Source organism: Gopherus evgoodei, chromosome 2 (assembly GCF_007399415.2).
Source record: "Gopherus evgoodei ecotype Sinaloan lineage chromosome 2, rGopEvg1_v1.p, whole genome shotgun sequence".
Taxonomy (NCBI): Eukaryota; Metazoa; Chordata; order Testudines; family Testudinidae; genus Gopherus; species Gopherus evgoodei.
This window is the reverse complement of record NC_044323.1, coordinates 184419993-184432722: the sequence shown is the minus strand read 5'-3', so window position 1 is coordinate 184432722 and position 12730 is coordinate 184419993. Positions and strand designations below refer to the sequence as shown.

The 12730-nt window shown below is 42.1% G+C and overlaps 1 protein-coding gene across 4 annotated transcripts in view; it reads right to left on the bottom strand.

The window, feature by feature from the left end:
• The window catches only part of RNF144B (ring finger protein 144B), a 125010-nt gene that overhangs the window by 59672 nt on the left and 52608 nt on the right, over nucleotides 1-12730 (bottom strand). Inside the window, exons 1-2 of one of the 4 annotated variants that reach the window (XM_030552518.1) lie at nucleotides 10690-11021; nucleotides 9576-9709 (exon numbers count right to left, since the gene is read on the bottom strand). The exons of 2 other annotated variants lie outside the window; for them this stretch is intronic. The gene's annotated coding sequence lies outside the window, so the exon portion shown is untranslated. Of the gene's footprint in view, nucleotides 1-9575; nucleotides 9710-10689; nucleotides 11022-12730 lie in introns of those variants that run through there. One more of the 4 variants, XM_030552516.1, reaches the window with a different exon arrangement.

Here is a 12730-nt window from a genome sequence, read left to right as displayed (position 1 = left end):
CTATTTTTATTTAAGATTTTAAAAACTAATCAGTAGCCTATCATTAAAAGAGAGCTGCCAATATGTAATTGAGAGAAAGCTAAGAGAAGCTCCTCCAGATCACTGCCCCACAACGTCAGTAATTGGCCAGAAAAAAATTAGGCTTCTTTTTACTACTAAACTGAATTGCATATCTGGAAAATGGTCTTTATGACATCTCCTTACTGGATAGTCACCGAACAGCATTCTTCACAGATTTTAAGCCCAGAAGGGAGCATTACAATCATTTCATCCAACACAAAGGCCATTGAATTTCATCCAGTAATTCCTGAATTGACACCAATAACCTTGTGGTTGATTTAAAGCAGTTGTTTTCGAACTGTAGGTCGCGACCCGGAATGGAAGACACTGGGTCATGGTGGCTCTGATCTGCACCACTGACCGGGCTGTTAAAAGTCCCATCAGCGGTGCTGCCCAGCTAAGGCAGGCTAGTTCCTACCCGTTCTGACACTGCACTGCACCCCAGAAGTGGCCAGCAGCAGGTCTGGCTCTTAGGCGGGGGGCCACAGGGCTTTGCATGCTGTGCCCGCCCTGAGCACCGGCTCCACGCTCCCATTAGCTGGGAACCAGCCAATGGGAGTTTGCGCACCTCCACCTAGAAGCCAGACTTGCTGCTAGCCACTTCCACGGCACAGCACGGTCTACAATGCCAGGAGAGGCAGGAAGGTCTGCTTTAGCAACCCCGCTGTGCAGCTGACCGGGGGCTGCCTGAGGTAAGCCCATACCCCAACCCCATACCCCAATCCCCTGCCCCAGCCATCAGCCCTCCCCCCAACCTGGAGCCCTTTCCTGCACCCCAAACCTCTCATCTTTGGCCCCACTCCAGAGCCTGAGCCCCCAGCCCAAGCCCTGACCCCCTCCCTCACTCCAACCCCCTACACCAGCCCAGATCTCCTTCCCACACCATAAACCCCTCATTCCCAGCCCCACCCTGCAGGCCTCACCCCCACACCCGAACCCTCTGCCCCAGCCCTGAGCCCCTAACACACCCCAAACCCTTCATCCCCAACACTGTTGGGTTGAGGGCATTAACAATTTTCTTCAACTGGGTTGCCAAAGAAAAAGTTTGAAAACCACTGAATTAGAGCATATCTATATATTCATAATGCACTGCAGTGAAAGCAGCACGTAGCAAGTGTCTATGGGCCCAATCCTACTAACACTGAAATCAATGGTAAAATTCCTGGAGACTTCTGTGGAAATAGGAGCAAGTCCATCATATTTCATGCTGTTCCTACAGCCTGTATTTCAGTGACTAAGAAGCAAGGCCAGAAGGATATGCAGCAAACAGGAAAAACTAATATATACACATAACATTTCCAAGTATTTTCTAAATATGAAGTAACAACAAATTCATAACAACAGGAATTCTAAGAATTGCTCATAGGAATATGATTCAAACCTAAAAATTAGAACTAAATGAATCCAGACTGACACTATATAATATTTGTTAATGCTAAACTACGACTTCCCAAGCAATTATTTTAATGTACTCAGAGTGTTAACAACAAAACAAAAAAACACTTCACTACCCAAAAAACTCACCATCCAGACTTCTGTTTTTATAATTAACAAAAGCAAATGATAGTTTTCCTAAATTACCTTGAACAGCATCCTTTTGTCTAAAATAACAAGTGGCATATTTTAATATATTATGGAAGTTTTAATTTATGTTTAAACACATTGGATCAAGGGCAACATTTTCAAGAGTGTCAAAGTGACTTATGCTATGTCTACATTGCAATTCAAAATCCACATTTGACCCATGTCAGCTGACTAAGGCTTGTGGATCTCGGGCTAAGGGGCTGTTTAATTGCAGTGCACACTTTCGGGGCCAGGCTGGAGCCCAAGCTCTGGGACCACCCTCCCTCATGGGGTGCAGTATTTAACTGAAGTGCGAAAATACCCTTAGACCTTAGGAGCTTAAGTCTTATTGCCATTCAATGAAACTTTGGCTCCTAAGTGCCTATTTCACTTTTGAAAATGGGAGATAGGGATCTAAATCACTTAAGCACTTTTGAAAATGTTATACCAAAAATTGGGGGCAACTCCATTGACCACAGTGGAATTTGACTTGGAATGAATTTAGCCCATTAAAAGGGGGTCGATATTATAAGCTTTGGCCCTGAGATAGCTACAAAATGATACATTTCTATTAAATGTTTGAACATTTATGGAAACCACCAATGTCATCCCCCCAATTCTTGTAACTGCTCTTAGGAAATCCTGAAATCTTTCCTCAGTCAATCTCTTACCAATTTCAACAAGAATTTGTCTAAGTAAAAAATAAATGATGAGAGAGGGGGAGGGATCAGTTCCTTCCATGATAAAATCTGCAGGAAGGGATAAGAGGAGAAAAATTCAGTAAGGCTCCCCTCACTAAGGCTTCTCTCTCATTGTTCCATCAGGTGTTTGAGTTGCAATTTTCTTCCTTTCCCTCCCAGCCTGCCTGTGGAATGAACCTATGGGTCCAGCCCTCAAACACCATGGATCCTAGGAAGAGGGAAGGAGATTGTTCTGCTAGAGGCACCAATTGTGCATCAATTCTGAGCCCCTAGCTTCCTAGCATAGGAACTGGGGTGCTGGAACTATGGGTTTGGGGGTGCTGCCACACCCCCTGGCGTGAAGTGGTATCCATCATATACCAGGTTTAGAGTTTGGTTCAATGGCTCTCAGCACCCCCACTATCCAAATTGTTCCAGCACACTGGCTTCCTAGGAGCATGGTTCCAGCCATCACCTTCCCTCAGTGGTTCTGCCAAGGCAAAGCATCTCTAATCTCTGGCAGGAGCTGCATACGCAGTCCATTGTTGGAAGAATGCTGTGATTGTGAAAAAACAAAGGTCTACAGAGAGACGTTAACTGGTAGATTAAACATGCATATCCTAACAGCAATTATTCTTTGGTAAATCTGATAAATACTGTACTATTGTATTACGGTAACTTAATTTCTTCCCTTTTTTATATACAGTAACTCCTCACTTAAAGTTGTCCCGGTTAACATTGTTTCATTGTTACATTGCTGATCAATTAGAGAAAAATGCTAATTTAAAGTTGTGCAATGCTCCCTTATAAGGTTGTTTGGCGGCTGCCTGCTTTGTCCACTGATTGCAGAAAGAGCAGTCTGTTGGAGCTAGCTGGTGGGGGCTTAGAACCAGGGTGGACCGGCAGCCCCCGCATCAGCTCCCTGTTCCCCTAAGTTCCCTGTACGGCTTCTGACTAGCAGGCTATCAATTGCTGGCAGTTCAGCTGTCCCTCCCCCCACTTCCACGTGCTGCTCCTGCCCTCTGCCTTGGAGCTGTTCCCAGGAGCCTCCTGCTTGCTGGGGGGGGGGAACGAAAGGGGGGCTAATGTCAGGGTGTCCCCCTCCCCCTGCTCTTGTCCCCCACTTACCCCAACTCCATAGAGCAGGGGGGCATACGACAGGGCTCGAGACAGAGGGAGCTTGCTGACAGCAGCTGCTGTCTCAACTTGTTGATCTACTTAAAAAGGCAATATACTTAGAGTGGGGCCAGCGTACTTAAAGGGGCAGTGCGCATCTCTCTCTCACACACACCGTGTGTGTGCCTCTATCTCTGTCTGCCATACTGTCTCCCTTCCCTCCATTTGTGCTGCCTTGTAGAGTGTGAGGCTACATTAACAACAACATGTTAACTCTTGAGGGCTCAGCTGAGTACTAGTTCATCATTTAGCAGTAAGGCATTCCCTGGGAAATATCCCACCCTTTGACTTTACCACCTCAGTCAAGCGTCACAATCATCATTGCTGTGTACAGTATTAAATTGTTTGTTTAAAACTTATACTGTGTGAGTGTATATATAGCTTTTTGTCTGGTGAAAAAGATTCCCCTGGAACCTAACCCCCTCTATTTACATTAATTCTTATGGGGAAATTGGAGTCGCTTAACATCATTTCACTTAAAGTTGCACTTTTCAGGAACATAACTACAACATTAAGCAAGTTACTTTTACAGAGCAGGACACACTTTGTTCTGCATTTTATCAGCTATACAGAAAGGCCTGAATTTTCCTGTCAGACTTCACTAAAGAACTTGACAATGATTAGGAAGCTAGTGTGCTGGGACCATCGCTGAGCATGCAACCAACATTATCTCATTGTTTCCTTGTGCTCCCCCATCTTTGTCTATATCCAGCTGTTGTCTCCTGTCTTGTACTTAGGTTGTAAGCTCTTTGGGACAGGGACAGTCTTTCTGTTCTGGGTTTGTATAGTGCCTAGCACAATGGGATCCTGGTCCATGATTTGGGCTCCAAGGTGTTACCGCAATGCAAATAAATAACAAATTGGGGGTACACTAGGAACCTAATATCAAAGGAAAACAGAAAGATGTTCAGTACATATTTGCACATGCTAGGTTCCATCTTTGAAAGCCTCACAGTGTTTGTTAACTAAGAGCCAGCTTCCGCAAGCTTTTGTGCATGTTTACTTTGCTCATGTAAGTATTCCCATTGGCTTCCATGGGAGAACAAAGTTAAGGGAGAACGCACATTTCAAGGATCCAACCCTAAATCCCTAATCGTCAGAAACTTGAGCATCCATCTCTTTCCACAGAAACACCTTTCTTTGCAACTGTCTGACTATGACTGGCATTCCGTTAGTGTTATCTTATCCTGTCTTCCTCCATATTGTGGAAATCCACTGTGGAAGGTTTCAGAGTCAGTGGCTAGCAGGGAATACTTTAGCGGAATGGGGCTGTGCTGGGAGGGAGTGTAAGGGTAAATGGTCCCTAGGATTTCCTCATTTTATCCCAGTTTAATCCCCTGCAACTTCTGCAGGGGGTAAATCACATTCTCCCCCCACAATCAGAATGTTTCCAAGTTTCCACAAGTGTAATCTCATGGAGTTTCCCATCCCCTATTTAGGAGTAACCTGTGTCATTGATGGTCTGTCCCTAAATTTATCATTTTTAAATAGCCTAGGAATTTATTTTGTCCAAAAATGATTAGCATCTACCCTAATTGTTTCAAAATTTGTATTGTTGTTTTAATGTATACGTATAGGGTCTTGGAAACTGCAAAGATAATTTAATTTGATTGTTTTAACAGTCTTTTCATGATCTGCAACCATAATTATAAGACCGAAGAATGTTACCCCTTAGCCATGGTAACAGGCACCATATTAAAGCATAAATAGAGACAGCCTCACAGGACAAAATTCAGCCCTGACAAAACTGGGTACAGCTCTTTGGTTTTAAAAGGAGAAGTCATTGCAAAAATGTAATAATGGGCTATACCTGGAACCAGCTAGAGCGAATGGTCCAGGATAGAGGAATCTGGAGATCTGTGGTTGGCAGCCCATACCCTGATTGGGGTGACGGGCGTGAGTGAGTGCATCATATCATGTCATAAACACAGGGTTTTCAAGCCTCTAAAGTTACGCACTTCAAGTCATGAAATAATAATCTGTATTACAATAAAAATCACCCACCATCAATATAAAAGCCTCTGTCACCCATCCAGAGAAAGTTCTTTGTTTTATTAATGGCTCATGTCTTGTACTCCTAGATGCTTTCCCCAATTTATTCTCATTACTAGTGCAGATTGATAAGGGTACAATTAAATCTGTTGTGAGCTTTTCTACTAGGATTGATTTTCATTGTAAGTAGGAGTGAATGTGGGAATGACAGCTCAATGATTTTTTTTTCTTGCAAAAGTAATTGTATATACTCTGATCATGTCTCCCTCAGACTCAGAGACAGTCTGCAGAACAACTCCCTCTGCCTGGCATGTCAGAGATCCCTCCAGGAAGGAAGCCTACTTAGTTACAGCATCACACTGATGTATTTTAACAAATAGCAGGGTATAAACACATAAAAGTTTGGGTTTTCCAACATGCTCAGCATTGTGGCCCAACTCTGCTCCCACTAAAATCAATAAGAGTTTTACCATTAGCTTCAATGGAAGTAGAACTAGAGCAACGCTGAGTTCTTCTGAAAATCCTACCCAATGGGTCTCGATCCTGGAGCCCTCACATGAGTGATCCCACTGAAGTAATAAGTAAACACTGCAGGATCAGTCCCAAAATCTTATTTGAAAGGCACAGCGAGTCAGAGCAATGCTGAAGTCTATAGTTATATTTATATAAAAATATAGCCCCTAGATTACAGCATGCTTTGGGGATATCAACAATTCTATACACAAAACTGTAAATGAATTAAAACAGCAAGGATTAGTAGCACACATAGGCCCACAGTACTTTTAAAGAATCACATCTAAAGCTGGAATTGCTTTCTAATTACAGCGCTTATCTAACCATTTGTTCAGCAGAGGTGGTGGGTGGTTTGTTTGTTTGTTAGTTAAACAGAGGTACAATACAGTCTACCTGCTCCTTCAATAAGCCTAGTCTGTTATCATTAAGAAAATACAATACAATTAAAGAATCCAGAAGTACAACACAGTGATCTCACTGTATATTTGCATGTGCAGATACTTATAGTGACAAAGCTCTGTCCTTGTCTCCGTGGGTCCTGCGTTTCCTGACAGATTTCGCTAGCCTCAGAGGCTCACTGTGACCCTCCACTTAACCCTTCTCTCTCTAGAGACAAGGGTCACAATCTTGTGATCATCACCATAAGACAGCGAGGGAGGTGAGGAGAAGCTATCCTCCCTTGCATAGTTTCTATTGTCTCCCAGTGTCAGTGATTAATCAGGGGAGCAAAGTTGGGGGAGCCCGGGCCTGCCCTCTACTCCAGGCTCCAGCCCAGGGACCCTAATAGTATCAGCTATGGTAGCTGACCTATCTCCCATTACTTTTCTAAAGCCATCTGGCCTTGCCCCGTCACATTATATATTGAGGAAACAATCTCAGCAAAGCAGGAACGGGTATTCAGAAATTTTAATTTAGAATGTAATTGTGTTTGGTCTGATCCCACATTCCTTAATTACTTGACGTTTCCACATTGGGGTGGAATATTCAGAAGCACTCAGGTCTGGTTAACTCTGTTCCCATTTACATTGATGAGAGTTATAGCTTAGATGAACAGAAGTCTTGCTAGAGTAAGGACTGCCGGATCCGGCCCTTTATGCTTTGAGATCATATAGTTTATTATTTTTAATGAGTGTTTTAATGTCTGCATGCACTGATGCCCACTCTGTTCCCTCTGAACTGAATCCAGTTATCTGAGAGAGAAGTAGAGAGGGAAAACTGAACACTGAATTTTCTTCATGGATCAGCACAAAATTATTTGGCACAGGCAACTCTGCAAATATTTGTGAAACAGTGGGTATATTTGCAGTGTATGATGGCCCTCAAGTTTGTACTTCCCTCTGTGTGGTGCGGAGACTCATAAATCCAGTGCTGGTGCTCAATTATGCTGCAATAGAAAACATATTTCTACAGGCTGCATCCAATGTCACTGGTTAATTTTTTCTTATATGATCTTTTCTGTTTTGTTTAGCTTGATGTTCCCCTTTATTTGCTTATTTTTAAACTAGGTTCCTAGCCCTACAGGTATTCCTCATCACAGCAAAGTGCACTGCCCAGTCAGGCTTAGGCAAGCATGGAGCCTGCAAGCACAAGTTGTCCCCATTCCTCAGGGGTTCCTCAATGAGAGGAGAAAGTACAGTGGATGCCATTTTCACAATCTTGTGAAAGGTAAGGTAGCCTCTGTTTTGATTTGTGCAGGGGAGCCCCTTTGAACAGAGGCCAGCTCCACATCGGAGACGGCTCAAGATTGTAGATGGCTGCCACAAGAACAGGTGAACTAAGTACAGGGGCGGCTCTATGTTTTTTGCCGCCCCAAGCATGGCAGTCAGGCAGCCTTTGGCGGCACGCCTGCCGAAGGTCCGCTGGTCACGCGGATTCGGCAGAAGTTCTCCGGGTGATCTGCCAGTCTCGTGCCTTCAGCGTATACACCGCCGAATTGCTGCTGAAGCCGCAGGACCAGCGGACCCCCCCGCAGGCAAGCTGCCGAAGCCTTCCTGACTCTCGCCCTCACTGCAACCAGCACGCCGCGCCCCACGGCATGCCACCCTAGGCATGCAATTGCTGCACTGGTGCCTGGAGCCACCCCTGACTAAGTAAGAGTGTGAGGCTGCAATAATGGTTCAAGGTTTCATATGCTACCAGTTCAGAAGGTATTTGTGTATCTGATCTGGATCGTATCTAGACATTATGTAGTTTTAGACATATTTAAGTAAATCTTTATCCCCCCACATTCCATTCCTCTGGCCCCAAAAGAACATAAAAGGGGGGAAGTTAAAGCTCTAAGGATGATTGAGGCCTCACTCCACAGGCTTGCTCTTCTAGGCACTCTGTGTTTGGGACTCCCACTGAAATCAATGGCAGTTCCCTACATGGATACTCACAGGAAGAAGCCACAAGGATTCATGTTATGGGTATTGCCTGAGGTTTTTTATTGAACTGGGAGTCATGTTTAAAATGATAGCTCTTTCTGTTTCTTTATGAAGTATCACACTTCTTTCCATTGGACTATTTTGAATGTATTAGGATCATAATAAGGATAAATTACTTCTCCCAACAGGAGGGAAAACACTGATAAACTGCTCTTTCACTTTTCTAATACTTGTGAGGCACTCAGGCAAGATCCTTAAAGGTATTTAGGCTCCAGACTTCTATGAAATCAATAGACATTGGGAGCCTGGGTCTTATATGCTGTGGCACTGGGTACAATACAGGAACCTGACTAGAGAGAGAACCAACAATAAACAATACCAGTGTTTTATACTTACACCTTTCACCCAGATCATTTCACAGCTACACACACACACACACACACACACACACACACACACACACACACACACACTATTACTGAAATGCAGCCGTCTCTGCTGTGGAGAATGAGTTGTGGGCGATAACCAGCACACAGTATTCTGTTCAAGAAGGGGAAGAATAGAAATTTTAGCCATCAGCCAAACCCTAGTCATATAGAAAGAACCATAGAAACTTTAACATTCATACAGAGTAGACAGGGTCTTGTTTTTTAATATCCTACCAATAGTAAACTGCATGGAACAAAATGAACCTGATTCGTCTCTCACATTGGTTTGACATTGGTATAATTCCATTTACTTTCATGGACTAACTCCTCAATTACAACAGTTTTAGGCATTGTCTACATGAGAAAAAAATTTCAGTATAATCCAAGTTGTGAATTAAAATCACTATAGTTACATCGGTATAACCCCCCCCCCACACACACACACACACACTCCCTCCCAGCCTCCACATATGGGCACTCTAATTACAATATAAAAGTGCTTTATTTTTTTATTTAGCTTATGTTGTTTGGAGGATTAAGGGGGTTAAGCTGTACCAAAAAAGCCACTGTTACATTGGAATAAGAGTGTCCAGACAGTGGGGGAGGGGGTTATACAGTTTCCTATGTAGGCAAACCCCGCGTGAGAGAAGAATCAGGCCACTGTATCTAGCTCAGAAGAGATAAAGGGCTGCACCAACTCAGCCAGATTTTTTGAAACTTTTGTTTCAAGGTATCTAGATACTTCAAATCTAATGCTTAGACTTCTAAGGCAAGGCATCCCCAACCAAAGCACTCACCTTCAGCTTGAGAGTTACCTGACAGGTCATGTTACTGCACATACTCCTGGTAGGTTATTTTGATACATGTAGGTATTTCAGTCCTGGCCTGTGTCTATGCTAAATCCATGTCTTCAAAAATATTCAGTGTCTATCTACCAAAAGAATGGCAAGCCATGTTACACTATTTCCTTAATTATAGTCCTAAATATTTAACTACCTATAGTGCTCCCTGGAGGTGGATTTTTGCATTCTACAGTGAAGGGTTTGCTATAAAGGTTATACCCCTATAAGAAGGCAGAATGCCTTCATATTTTTTTTTTTATAATATGGAGCCTTATAATGAGAAGTTAGAGTGCAGCATCCTTATTTTTGAGGAAGGCTTGTACTGAGAAACCCTTTTATTGAGAAAAGGAGAACACTATATTTTTATATTGGTAAACATACAGTTTTCCTTTCTGTTTAGTGTAAAAAACTTGATCCACGTGTATTGTTCATTTAGCATTTACGTGCCTAATCTCGATATCCTTAAACTCTGAATGGAATTAGAAGACTACACCAAAACCTAGCATTCAGATCTGTAGTCTGTTTTCCCGGTAGGAGCTACATGATGCTTTGACATACGGAATGTTTTTAAACCAGCAGGAAATCTGTGCATTTCAAGCCCAGCCTCCCTTCAGCTCACTCAGATGTATGTTTTCGATATGAAACAAGTTATTGTATGTAAGCTATTGTAGATAAGCCTAAATGATATCATGCAATTTTCTCCACTGCTTTCACATACACAAATACATCCTAATACTGCAGCATTTTCAAACAAACCCATCATGCAGATGCTTTAAAAAGTTACACTGTCAAAACTAATTTCATTCTTTTGTAGCGAACCAAATGCATGTTTAATTTTCTATCCTTGTAATAGCTAAGCATCCAACAATTCTCTTTGCCTCAGATGGTTCTATGCACCATATGGTTACACATTTCAGTTAAAATCATGCATAAATGTTTTCTAGTTATTTAACCTTTCCCTTTCCTTTCCTCTCTCGTTTGACAAGCACTATATACCGAATCATTTAGACTTTTCAATCTCTCACTAAGGAAAAGTAGGTTAAAAAAAGAGAACTATCTTCCAACATACCTTGCAAGGAGAATACTGTTCACTCCCAGCTGTTTGACTTTTCAATACCTTCACTCACACTTCAGTGCTCCTAAGATTCATAATATCACAATCGCTGTAGATTTACAATTTGAAGCAAAAACAGATTTCTCTCCCTCACCCTTCCTCTCTTTCTCCGTGCAGCTGATAGCTTTACACTTTGTTAGGACTGTAACAGGACTTGCCTCCCAGCCCTTTCGCCACTCTGATGAATAATCTCCTCCCTGCTATTAAGAACATGTTGCCATTATATCTTAAAAAGCACGTCAGAGCTTGTATGCAGTAGCTGTGGGAAAGCTGCATTTATTTATACAGGAAGCATGAGCACAGCACTTCCTACTTCCCATCTGAGTCTCAGTTGAACTGCAGGTGATTACTTTAACCCTGTCAAATTCCAACCAATACATATCCCAACCTTCTTATTTTGACATCTCTAGTATTTGTAATTATAATTCCCATCTGATTCTTGACAAAATAAAAGAAAGAGGGATATAACGGTGTATGTGACACTCACACACAGCCCTCCAGTTGCCACTTAACCAGCTCTAGGATAGTGGATTGTATAGCAGCTGACTTGTTAGTACATGTTGCCTGAAATGTTACTGCCTTCTGCTCATCACCACATGAATGAAATGTTTTGAATATGAAGTGATTTCTCCATGAGGAAAAATATCTGAAATTACAAATAGAAATTGCAGGTGCAACTTCAAATCTGAATCTTATTACGCTATTGATTTTATTCAGCTTGCTTAATTAGGACAACTAAGGGCATGACAATGCTGCAGAAAAGAAGGCTGCAAAACTAGATTCTGACTCCTTAACCTGAGATTGTATGCAACAGAGGTGATGAATTCAGAGGATCCATACTCCCTGCTCAAATGCTCTGTTCATCCAGTGAACCAGTAGTGGTACATATTATACCATATAGAATCACAGGACTAGAAGGGACCTGAAGAGGTCATCTAGTCCAGTCCCCTGCACTCATGGCAGGACTAAGTATTATCTAGACCATCCCTGAGAGGTGTCTGTGACATAAAAGCCAGCTAGTACTCTTCTCCGCCTTGCTGAAGGAAAAGATGAGATCTGGTATGGTATTTCTATATGTTTTAATGAGTGTGGAAAAAAAATTGAGAAAGAAACAAGCTAGGGACATTATCAAAGTTAATCTGCAATCTTGTCTTTATGATGAAATGTGTTGTACATCATGTAATTCAGGTTGGCAATATGCCTTCATACTTATTTGGGAGGACTGTTGAATGTATGCTCATTCTCCTTTTGTGTATCTCTCTCATTGCTAGACCTTTCAGAGTTGATTTTCAGAGTTATACTTCATCCTATGAATTTTTATAAAAATTGATAAAGATTAACTTTCAAATTTTAAGAGCTAATACAGTTGTGGGTTTGTGTACATTTATAAATGTATACCTGTGCATACAAAAAATCATGTTAAAATTACATTATTAAGGTTGCAAAGACAGTTAGAGGCTTAGGGACACCCAGAGCATGGGGTTGCATTCCTGACCATTGATGGATGGATGGATGAATAGCCATTGATGAATCCATCCTCCATGAACATACCTAAATCTTTTTTGAACCCAGTGATAATTTTGGCCTTCACAACATCCCCTGGCAATAAGTTCCACACGTTGACTGTGTGTTGTGTTCAGTAATTCCTTTTGCCTATTAATTTCATTGGGTGACCCCTGGTTCTTGTGTTATGTGAAGGTATTAAATAAGACTTCCTTATTCATTTTCTCCACTCCATTCATGAGTTTATAGACCTCTGTCATATCCCTTTAAGTTCTCTTTTCCAAGCTGAAAAGTTCCAGTCTTTTTAAGCTCTCCTCATATGGAACCTGTTCCATATCCTTAATCATTTTTGTTGCCCCTCTCTGTATCTTTTCCAATTCTAATATATCTTTTCGAGATGGGGCAGCCAGAACTGCATTCAATATTCAAACTGTAGGCACACCATGGATTTATACAGTGGTATTATGATATTACTATCTCATTATCTATCCCT